The sequence below is a fragment of the Nannospalax galili genome, unplaced genomic scaffold (assembly GCF_000622305.1).
Source record: "Nannospalax galili isolate Female #2095 unplaced genomic scaffold, S.galili_v1.0 scaffold115, whole genome shotgun sequence".
NCBI lineage: Eukaryota > Metazoa > Chordata > Mammalia > Rodentia > Spalacidae > Nannospalax > Nannospalax galili.
Window position 1 is genome coordinate 9,396,917 of NW_008340588.1, and position 9,839 is coordinate 9,406,755.

The window sequence follows — 9,839 nt, forward strand, 5'->3', positions numbered from 1 at the left end:
GAAACTATAAGCAAGTGGGTAGTATGGAAAACAAAATAAGATAAAACAGGTTTTCACAGTCATGGATGATTTCAGTAAGATGAGATACAGGCAAGCTGGACATTGTGGCTCAGGCCTGTATCCCCAGAACTTGAGAGACAGAGCAGGAGCATCATGAATGTGGGGCCAGCCAGAGTTACAGAGTGAGACTCTGTCTCAGTATAAATGAGCCAACCAACCAATGAGGAAGCAAAGTTCTAGACCTGTATAATGGGCTGTTTCTGTTACACCTACATTTTTCCTAAGAAAAGCAGACAAAGGAACATATTACGTATCCCAAAATTACAAGGGGTGGCATAAAGGAATAGAAAATGAATGGACATCCTAATTCCTAGATATTTAAAAGAACAAAGTATTTAAGAATTACAATTATCTTAAATAAACATTTTGAAGGAAATGAGTCAGATATGTATATAAATATGTAGTTCCATATGTAAAAGAACGCATGAATTTTCTACCAATGTTTTTGATTGAGATAATCATAGCTAACAAATCTAATATGTCAAATTTTCTTTTAGGAATAGTAACACAACCAAATTCTATCATTTGATTTATGTCTTTTAAAATTTATACAGGTAATGTCCTTTTAAAGGTCATCCTTTGAATTTTTAAAGGTCCAAAATTTTCAATATTTCTCCAAGATTTCCTCTATATTTGTCATCTAAACCTTGCCTGCTTATCCATTCAGAATTCTCTAGCACTTATATTTGTCATTTATATTACATGTTCACAAAAGAAATTTGATTAATGACCTTTTCTTTCTTGTTCCTACAATTAATGGGCAGAAAAGGATGTTGTCAAGGTTTTAAGATTGGAATGAGACATAATAATTATGTTTGTAAGGCTGATGGTACATTTTTCATTATAAAAGTTTGTGGACTTTTAATGCTCAGCTCTTCAGATTTTTTCAGTTGTAAGGGTGAGACAAGATAATGATAATTGCTGCAATTGTTTTTGTTGATTGAGACTGATATTAAGCCTATTTATGCCTGGCCTCTTACAGGAAATATGTCCTGAATATTTGTTATAAAGGAAGTCTGGTCATTACTTAAAAAGCAAATGATATGGAGTTAGATTATGAATTTTCCTCATTACTAGATTTAATTTTGCCAAGAAACCATATTCTTTTTTTGATAGTTTTCAGCAATGTTCGTGATTATATGAAAATTTCAAAGAACTTTAAATTTGAACAGAATTTTCAATGGTTTATCAGCTACTTTTCAACAAAAACCTTATGAAGTCAATATAATTATCTGCCATTTTATGGTAAGGCTATTATAAATTGTTCTACATCTGGCTACCAAAGTAACATTGGTATTCTTTTTGAGACAGGGTCTCCCTATAGACTCAACTGGTCTGGAACTCTATGTAGACAAGGCTTGCCTCAATCTCACTGAGATCCCCTTCCCTCTGCCTCTCCCCCAGTGCTGATATTGAAGATATGTGCCACCAGGAAAGGTTCAACATTGCTATCCTAATATTAATTTTGATAGCAACAACAGATACTGATCAATATTTGTCCTTAGTTATATTGCACTCAATAAATTTTACTAACCTAAAGTTTATTCATTTAACTTCCACAATAATGAAAATGCAAAAAATAATGACAGGAAAACAAACATATGAACCTTAAGTATGAGTCCAGAGAGAAAATAGGAAAGAGATTATAAAAATATGATGAAAATTATTTATGTGTTACAAAGTTTTTTAAGTAGTTGTGTAGGTTAGTTATGTTACGTTTCACATAGCAGCAAAATATAATATTAGGCTATCAAGATGGCTCAGGAAATAAAAGATCTTGCTGCCAAGCCTGACAACCTGAATTTGATTTCTAGGTCCCTGGTTGCGTTATAAAAACACCACACACACACACACACACACACACACACACACACACACACACACACACACACACCAGTGCATGTGTATAGCCACACACTGCACACTGTCCTCATACCATCCTGTAGCTGCATTGCAACTCTGAGTCAGAAGGATTCATGCTGGTTGGACTGCAAGGCTCATTTCCTAACAATCAGGCGTCCAGTCCGGCACTGGGAGTCATCCAAATTGACACCCTAACGATTTTGTGGGGTCTACAGTTGTGACCAAATAGTACCACTTTGCATTTAACTTTTTTTTTTTTTGAATTTTTGTCTTTTGAGAGCAGGTCTCTTGTAGTTCAAGCTGACCTCAAACTGACTTCATAGCAGAGGATGACCTTGAACTCCTGATCCTTCAGCTGGGATTGCAGGTGTGTGCTCCCACACCATGAACAATAAAAATGTCTACTATTTGTTTAAGAGAATCTGAGAATAATTAACTATTCCATTTTATACCCTTCCTAGGTTTTAAAATATGTGTCATTGAACACTTTTTTACCTAAGGTTCAGAAGTAAAAACATGATAAAAAAACAAAGACAAAAACAAATCACTTGTCCATGAAAACTGTGTGCTGCTCCCCTTCTCCCCTGGAGCCTATGAACTGACTGCTGGGATTCACCTTTCAATCAAGTGTAACAAGCAAGCATGGGAACCAATGGCTTTGTAAAGATCCTACATCCTCATTCTGATGTGACTAGTGAGAAGGCTGGGAGATCTGGAAGTGACAGTGGTTCAAGGCAAGCTGGAGTTCACACTCAGTGGAGACTGGTGAGGGAATCTGACACCCAGGGCCGGAGCAGCAGCCACTGCAAGCACAGACCCGAAGGCCCTGTGTGTCCTGGTGTGCTACAGTGCCTCACACTGACAGGTCAGATCAGGTTGAGAGTGCTTGGCATGCAGTTCAGGCCCACAAGTTCTCCTAAAACAGTCTGTTTCTGGTGCCACCAACTCCGTCTAAAATGCATGAGGTCAGTGAACACACTCTGGACAAGAAAAAGCAGAAAAGGTGCTTCCAGCATGTGAAGCCCAATACCTAGGCTGCAGAAGGGCACTGGAGCCCTGGTCTGAGGTGTGGTACCATGGGTCACAAAGGACCCCCACCTCATGAACTCAGCTGTTTCTAGGCACTTGACTCGCTGTTGGTAACTGTGAGGGGTTTTCAGAGTTCTTCAGCCGCCATTATGCTGCATGGCCAGGTTAGTATCTCTAAAAATTAGCTCTTAGAGCCTCTATTCCCAAATGTAAGCTCCACAAGTGCAAATGTGCAAAGCCCTGAAGGGGTCTTCAAAGTGCTTCTAAAGGCGAGACCTGGGGTCGGGCGCAGGTCTCCCTGAATCCTCTCACCCCACGGGGCCAAGAACTCAGTGGAAATCCAGCCCGGACCGCACAGTTTTGCAGCCCTTGTCCGAGTAGATTTTCGCATCCCTGGGGGAAAAGGTCATTTCCTCTCTCATCCTGGTGACGATGTCTTCATCCACAGCAACCCCTCGGGTCTGCATCTCTGCCCGCACATGCATCTTCCCATGTCTGTATTCCAGGGGCAGGAAGGGGATGAAGTAGTGGATGAGGTTTCAGTCTGTGAGCCCATTGTGCTGTCGCGCACTGTGCTTGTTGTGGAAGACGCACACGGACAGCACAAGCTCCAGGTCCTTCAGCTCTTCTCTTCTCTCTTTCTTCCTGTCCACCAGAAGTCCAGGGCCATCTTATTTATGAGGTCCCCTCCTGCATTACTGATACGGTTTTATCTTCTACTCTTGAGTGAACTAAAGCGTTGATACAAACAAGTGGACAAAGTAACTCTTCATGCCCTTTGAATGAAGGCTGTTGGCCACAATTTGGCTAACAAAATTCTTGCCTGTGCCAGCTCAGCCATGCAAGGACAGGGTCAGTGGTTTCTTGGGATTTTTGTGGTTTCTGAAGCCAGTCAGCCTTCAGAGTCACTTCGGTGGCTAGATTCTGTCCAAACAACTTCTCCTCCAAGTCCAGCTTGAGGGCCGACTGCATTGAGCAGCCTCTCTTCGTGGCAGTGCTCAGCGAAGCTGCAACTCTAATCGGTGTAGAACAGGTAGACCTTGAGCACTGGCACTCCCCGATGGGGATGCGCCTGCTCACCTGCTCGAATCCCAACACATGCCAGCAGACCACAGCTGCCACACTGGGTTCACAAAGCTTACTATTAGCAAGAAGCAGAATTTGTACCTCAAAAATGATTAAAATGAGTCTGGATTTTAAGGACAATTGAATTTTCATAAATTGTCATTCATAGGATGAGAGTATTTAAAAAAAGAAAAGTTTATCTTAATTTGGAAGTAACAAAATAAACATGCATCCTACACTAAAATAATAAAATGTAGACATCATATTTGAAGTGGGAAGAACAGCAGTCTCCTGTTTCCTACTTCACCTGACCCTTGCTGTGTCCTATCACAGAAGGGATTACTATCCACCTGTGATAAGTTACTATGAAGCAAAGATACGTAAAAATACTTTTTTGCTTCCATATAAGTACCTATATCATTGTAATAAAATTTCATTTATCTGTCAGACAATATGAACAATCTTGTCTCAGAAAAATAACAGAGCCTCAATAACATTCATATAGGTAATGGATGAATAATTGTTTGCTGGTCATTTATTTAGGATCAGTTTTGCCACCAACCCTTTCCATCCTCTTATTTACAAGCTAAACAATTGTTTAAAGTTAAACACAAGACATAGCTTTTCTTCTCAGTATCAAATTTAAGTGGTAAACACATCTCATTTTAGTAGAACTAATGTAAGTCAATTAACAGTGACCAGAATGTCATTGGTTATATGCTTAATGTCCATTGCAAATAAATAAGACATGAACACCCCAAACCCATATGAAGCACGAAATAAAATGTGCACCTGTGAACCGATAATAAAATCAGATATACTAAAGAAGCAGTGAGGCTAAAGAATTGGTGAGCTGGAACATGGTACCAAAAGTCATCTTGAACACAAATCAGTAAGGAAAGCAATTAAGTAACACAGAGGCTATGTGAATTATCTCCAGGTTTTATCTGGTATAAGTTCTAGAGAAAGCACTGATTGAGACACATTATTCATAGAGAAAATAGCTGCAGATTTACTGAAATTGAAGAAAATATTACAATTCTGTGAGTACAGTTTGAATACTTGAAAAATTTAAATACAAGCCACACCTAGTATAAATCTTCAACTTCTATTATAAGGAATAACATTTAAAAGCAGTAATAGAAAAAAAATGGGTTTCTTGCAAAAGCATTAACAACAGAACAAGAGAAAACTCATCCCACACAGCATCAGGTGCCAGAGGAGAGTAAAGCCATACCTTCAAACTGTCAACACATTTGTTAATATAATGAACCAGTCATTCAAGAAGAGAATTGTTTTTTTAAGAACAAGGTAGATGGTGTCTAGTACCCTTAAATCTTCTCTTAGTAACCTTTTGAACATGATAAAAGATAAAAGAAGACAGAAAAACATGTTGAAAGATAAACAATGGTAACCATGAAGAGTTCAAGGTCAGCCTGGTCTACATAGTGAGTTCCGGACAGCTGGGGCTACAGGGAGACCCTGTCTCAAAACAAAAACAAACAAACAAAAAAAGAATTTAAATAACTTTTAGTAAATTTACAATCAACTGAAAGTAACATTAATTTTCATGTTAATCAATATATAAATGAAACTACAGATGGAAATGTCAAGAGTGAGGTGTTATGTAATGAGTAATTAGATTGTGCTGAGCTCCTCATAGTGTATAGGATATAACTAAATATAATGCTTAGCTTCAAACAAGATAGATATTTTCTTTTCAAAATATATATTTTTATTGAATTTTTGTACATTTCATACTTACATCTTAATCATATTTAGATGCCCTCCCTACATGCACTGATCCATAGGCCTCTTCTACTGGATTTTATGCATTTTGTCATCTGTGTTAAGGCATATCGAGTCAAGTTTGTGTCCCTGTGTGTCCCTTGGTGTGAATTCATCCACTGGAGCCTGGTCAGCCTATCTACTGTCACTCCCTTAAAGAAAATCTACTCTACCTCATCCAGCAATCATCAACTACCAAGAGTTCCTGTGCTAAGGTTGGGGCTTTCTCCCCATTCCCCCAGGTCTTTGCTGGGTTTTCATCTGGTTTGAGTTTGCATGGGTCTTGTGCATTTTGTCATCATTGCTGTAAGTTCATATAAAGAATTTCTAGAAGCCTGAGGCCTCTGTTTCCTTATATTTGTCCACCACCCCTGGCTCTTACAATCTTTCTGCTCCCTCTTCCACACCTGAGCCCTGGGTACGTGAGGTTTAATATAGGAGTTCTATCCAGGGACACACTGCAGTCTCTTACTTTCTACACTTTGGCCATATGGGGCCATTTGTGTTAATATCCCTCTGTTACATGAGGAAGCATCACTCATGAGAGCTGAAAGATGCATTAGTAGTCTCTCTACTCCCTGTTCAATTATGTTCCATGAACCCTAGGTGTAGACAGACATTCCATTGTAGATGTGTCACTTAGAGTTGGGCATCTCACAGACACTTATTTTCTGTGTTTGCCAGTCTGCTACAAAAAGAAGGTTCTTTGATGAGTGGTGACAGGAATACTTGTCTGTAAATATAAGGATTCATATTTAACCTACAATAAGAAATTTATGCGTGTCTAGGGATGTGACAGATGTAGGGTTTTCTCTAGTCTCCATGGCCTCCCCAGCCATGTTTATTTGACTGTTTTTATTTAGCAAATACAATACCACTCATGAGTTTCTTTCTTTCTAATTGGACTTTAAGTCCAATTAGATAGCTGTTGATTTCCCCCAAGATAACAGTACTGCTACCATGCCAATATAGTTTGCTGTGCTGGTCATTTTTGTGGTTATTAGGCTTTAAAGCTGGGGCTGGAAAATTGATTGATTTTTCTCCTTTATCAGTTTGCATAGTCAGGAGAGAAAAATTTGAAGTTAAGAATGTATGTTAAAATCTAAAAGCAAGCTGAGCATGGTGGTGCACACCTGTAATCCCAGCAAGAGAATCTCTATGAGTTCCATGTCAGCCAATGCTACATAGTGAGATCCTGTCTCAACAAAAGAGTAAAAAACAAAAAAATCTAAAAGCAGCTATATAAGAAATGGCTTCCAAACACTGAAAAGAGAAGAGGAATATGTAGAAAATGTTTATGAGTCAAGTGCAGACAAATATACAAATTAGGATCATAAATAATGAAGTATGAGCAACTGTGGAAGGGTTAAGCTGTATATTTTTAGTAATTGCATGAGATGCATTTTTCTTGTCTATTAAGACAAAATAAGTACATTAAAAAATAAAAACCTGTAATATGCTGCTTATCCAGAACCATGGAAAACAAGAGCTTATAAAATTGTAAAGTAAAAGAATAGGAAATATGAGACTGATCAATAATCAAAATAAATAAACTTTGAGTGTTAAGTATTAAGTTCAGAAAAGATGTACTATATATGCTAATACATATTTTTAATAATGAGGATGACAATTGTTGATGACAGTACTTAATGTTATTCTGTACACATTATAGGTCAATATTTTAAGGCTTTAGTTACTTTAGATGATTTAATTACTGGGACCACCATAAAGACTTTAAAAGTCAAGACATAAATTGCTGTAATGTTTTACTCCATATGAATGACAACCTTGCTTTTATACATTTACTATTCAAAATATATTCAGAACCTTAAAAATAAGACTGACATCTGACTAGAAAACTTGTCTGTGAATAAGATCAGGAAATATTGCACACAAGAAGAAAATCAATGGACTGATGAACCTAGGAAAAGATGTCATTTCTCTATCAATTAAACAAAGAAGGTAATAGTTCACTTTCATCAGTTTGGTAAAAAGTATAAATTGAGCAAACAGGACAGCTGGCAGGGATGCAAAGAAATAAAATTTAATGCTATTTGTTAGAAGAGTAAATTGGTTCAGCCACTGCAGAGAAAGTGAAGAATAAATTTATCTTACACTTTACAAAATAATTTCATTTCTAGGAATGTACCCTAGAGAGAGGAATTGTACATGACAACAAAAATCTCAAAATCGATGCTTTTATTGGGAAATTATTGGAATTGATATGATATGAGCAAATCCTACATGTATGATGTTTATATGGATAAAAATGCAATGATACGTAAAGTAGGATGTTGTTTACAAAAGTAGGCCGTTATGTTTTATTCAGGATCTATATTTATATATATATATATATTAAAAGTATAATTAAATAAGTGACTAAATGGGCCAGATGTGGTGGTGCACACCTTTAATCCCAGCACTCTAGAGGAAGAGGCAGGAGAATCTCTGTGAGATTGAGGTCAGCCAGGTTTACACAGTCAGTTCTAGATCATCTGGGGCTACACGAAAACTGTCTCAAAAACAAAACAAAACAAAACAAAACAAATCAAGCAAAAAGCTGCTAGAATAGCTTACGGATGACTAAAGTGACAAAACCACAAATTCTCTTATTTGAATATTTCAGTTTTACAGTAGGTGAGATTATTGAGCTTCAAATAGATGACAAATGGAAAGGGATCTTCCAGAAAATGTCAGTTTGAGTGAATTGCTTGCCTAATCCACACTGTAGCAGTTTTCAAGGTGAGAAGAGGTTCTGAGCATCTTCTTGGAGATTACAACCTGGGAGTCCACTGGCCACGCATTATGAGACAAATTATTTGAATTGCTTTGTATTTCTTTCGAAGATCCAAACTACTCTTTAGATATTAGAGTTTTTTTTCTGGATACTTAAAATGTTCATTATGGAGATTTAACTAGGATAGAACTTACAAAGACAGAGATACAATGGGAATTAGTTGTGGCATAGGAAGCATCAAATTCAGCAGTATCGTAGGTAAATTTGAAATCGTCATTTCATTTTCACTTACTAAAGGCTGTTGGCTCCTCCATCAGTGCCCCAGTAAGAGAAATACACCATGTGCTTTTCAGGTCTTTCTCTCAGGTGGTTACTTTTAGAGGGCTCGTGATGTCTGATTTATTTATACCTTGTTAAGGAGAGAGAATACATGAGAAGAATTAATCAGTTATAGCAAGGGACATAACATATTCCAACTATGCCAGCAGAACATAGGGTAGCCTTCATAATAACTTCTGTGTTATGCAGAGATGATACTGGATATCTTTCGTACAGTATTATATGGATCTGCGTACTGAGCTAGAGACAGCAGACACTGATTAGTTTGGGCAAGGTGTGTAAGGCCCTCTGGTGGGACACTGACTTCCATTTTCAGAATCAACAACTGGAAGCTTGAAATAAACATATTTTAAATAAAGTAGTCTAAGAGAATATATCAGTTCACTTCATGAGCCTTACCCTCATGGGGCAGTGGTAAGAGTACCCCTGCAGAATGTAGGACCTGATTAGAGATATTTAAGGCAATTTAGTCACTCCAGTGGAAACATGTTGACTCCAGAAATTTCTGTTTGTTATTTCAGTTAGATACCTGTACAAATAGCCTCAGTTCCTTAGTAGTAATTTTCATTGCACATCTTAACCACTATGGAAAGCAGTCAGGTCCTTCTCTACTCTTCATTTCTTTCTTTCTACCTCCTCCTTCTCCTCTCCTCCTCTTCCTCCTCCTTCTCCTCTTCTTCCTCCTTTCTCTCTGTCTCTCCCTTTGTTCCTTTGTTCATTTGTTCACTCCTTCCTTGCATTTTCTACATTCTTTTAACAAAAGATTATTATAATATAGAACAGTCTCCAAGACCACACTTCACCTATTTGTGGCAAAAGATGTTATGGCAATGTATCCAGATATTTCAATAATAATGAGAATCACCATGGCTTCAGATCAAGGATCAGTTACTGTTTGCCAGATTTCACAATTCCACCTGTGGCCAGGGAGCCCTTCTTTGTGGTCTTTGCTTTAAAC

The 9,839-nt window shown here is 37.6% G+C and overlaps 1 pseudogene; it reads right to left on the reverse strand.

Moving 5' to 3' along the window:
- Positions 1-3,281: 3,281 nt before the first annotated feature.
- On the reverse strand, positions 3,282-9,286 carry LOC115070767 (annotated as a pseudogene).
- Between the last annotated feature and the right edge of the window lie 553 nt (positions 9,287-9,839).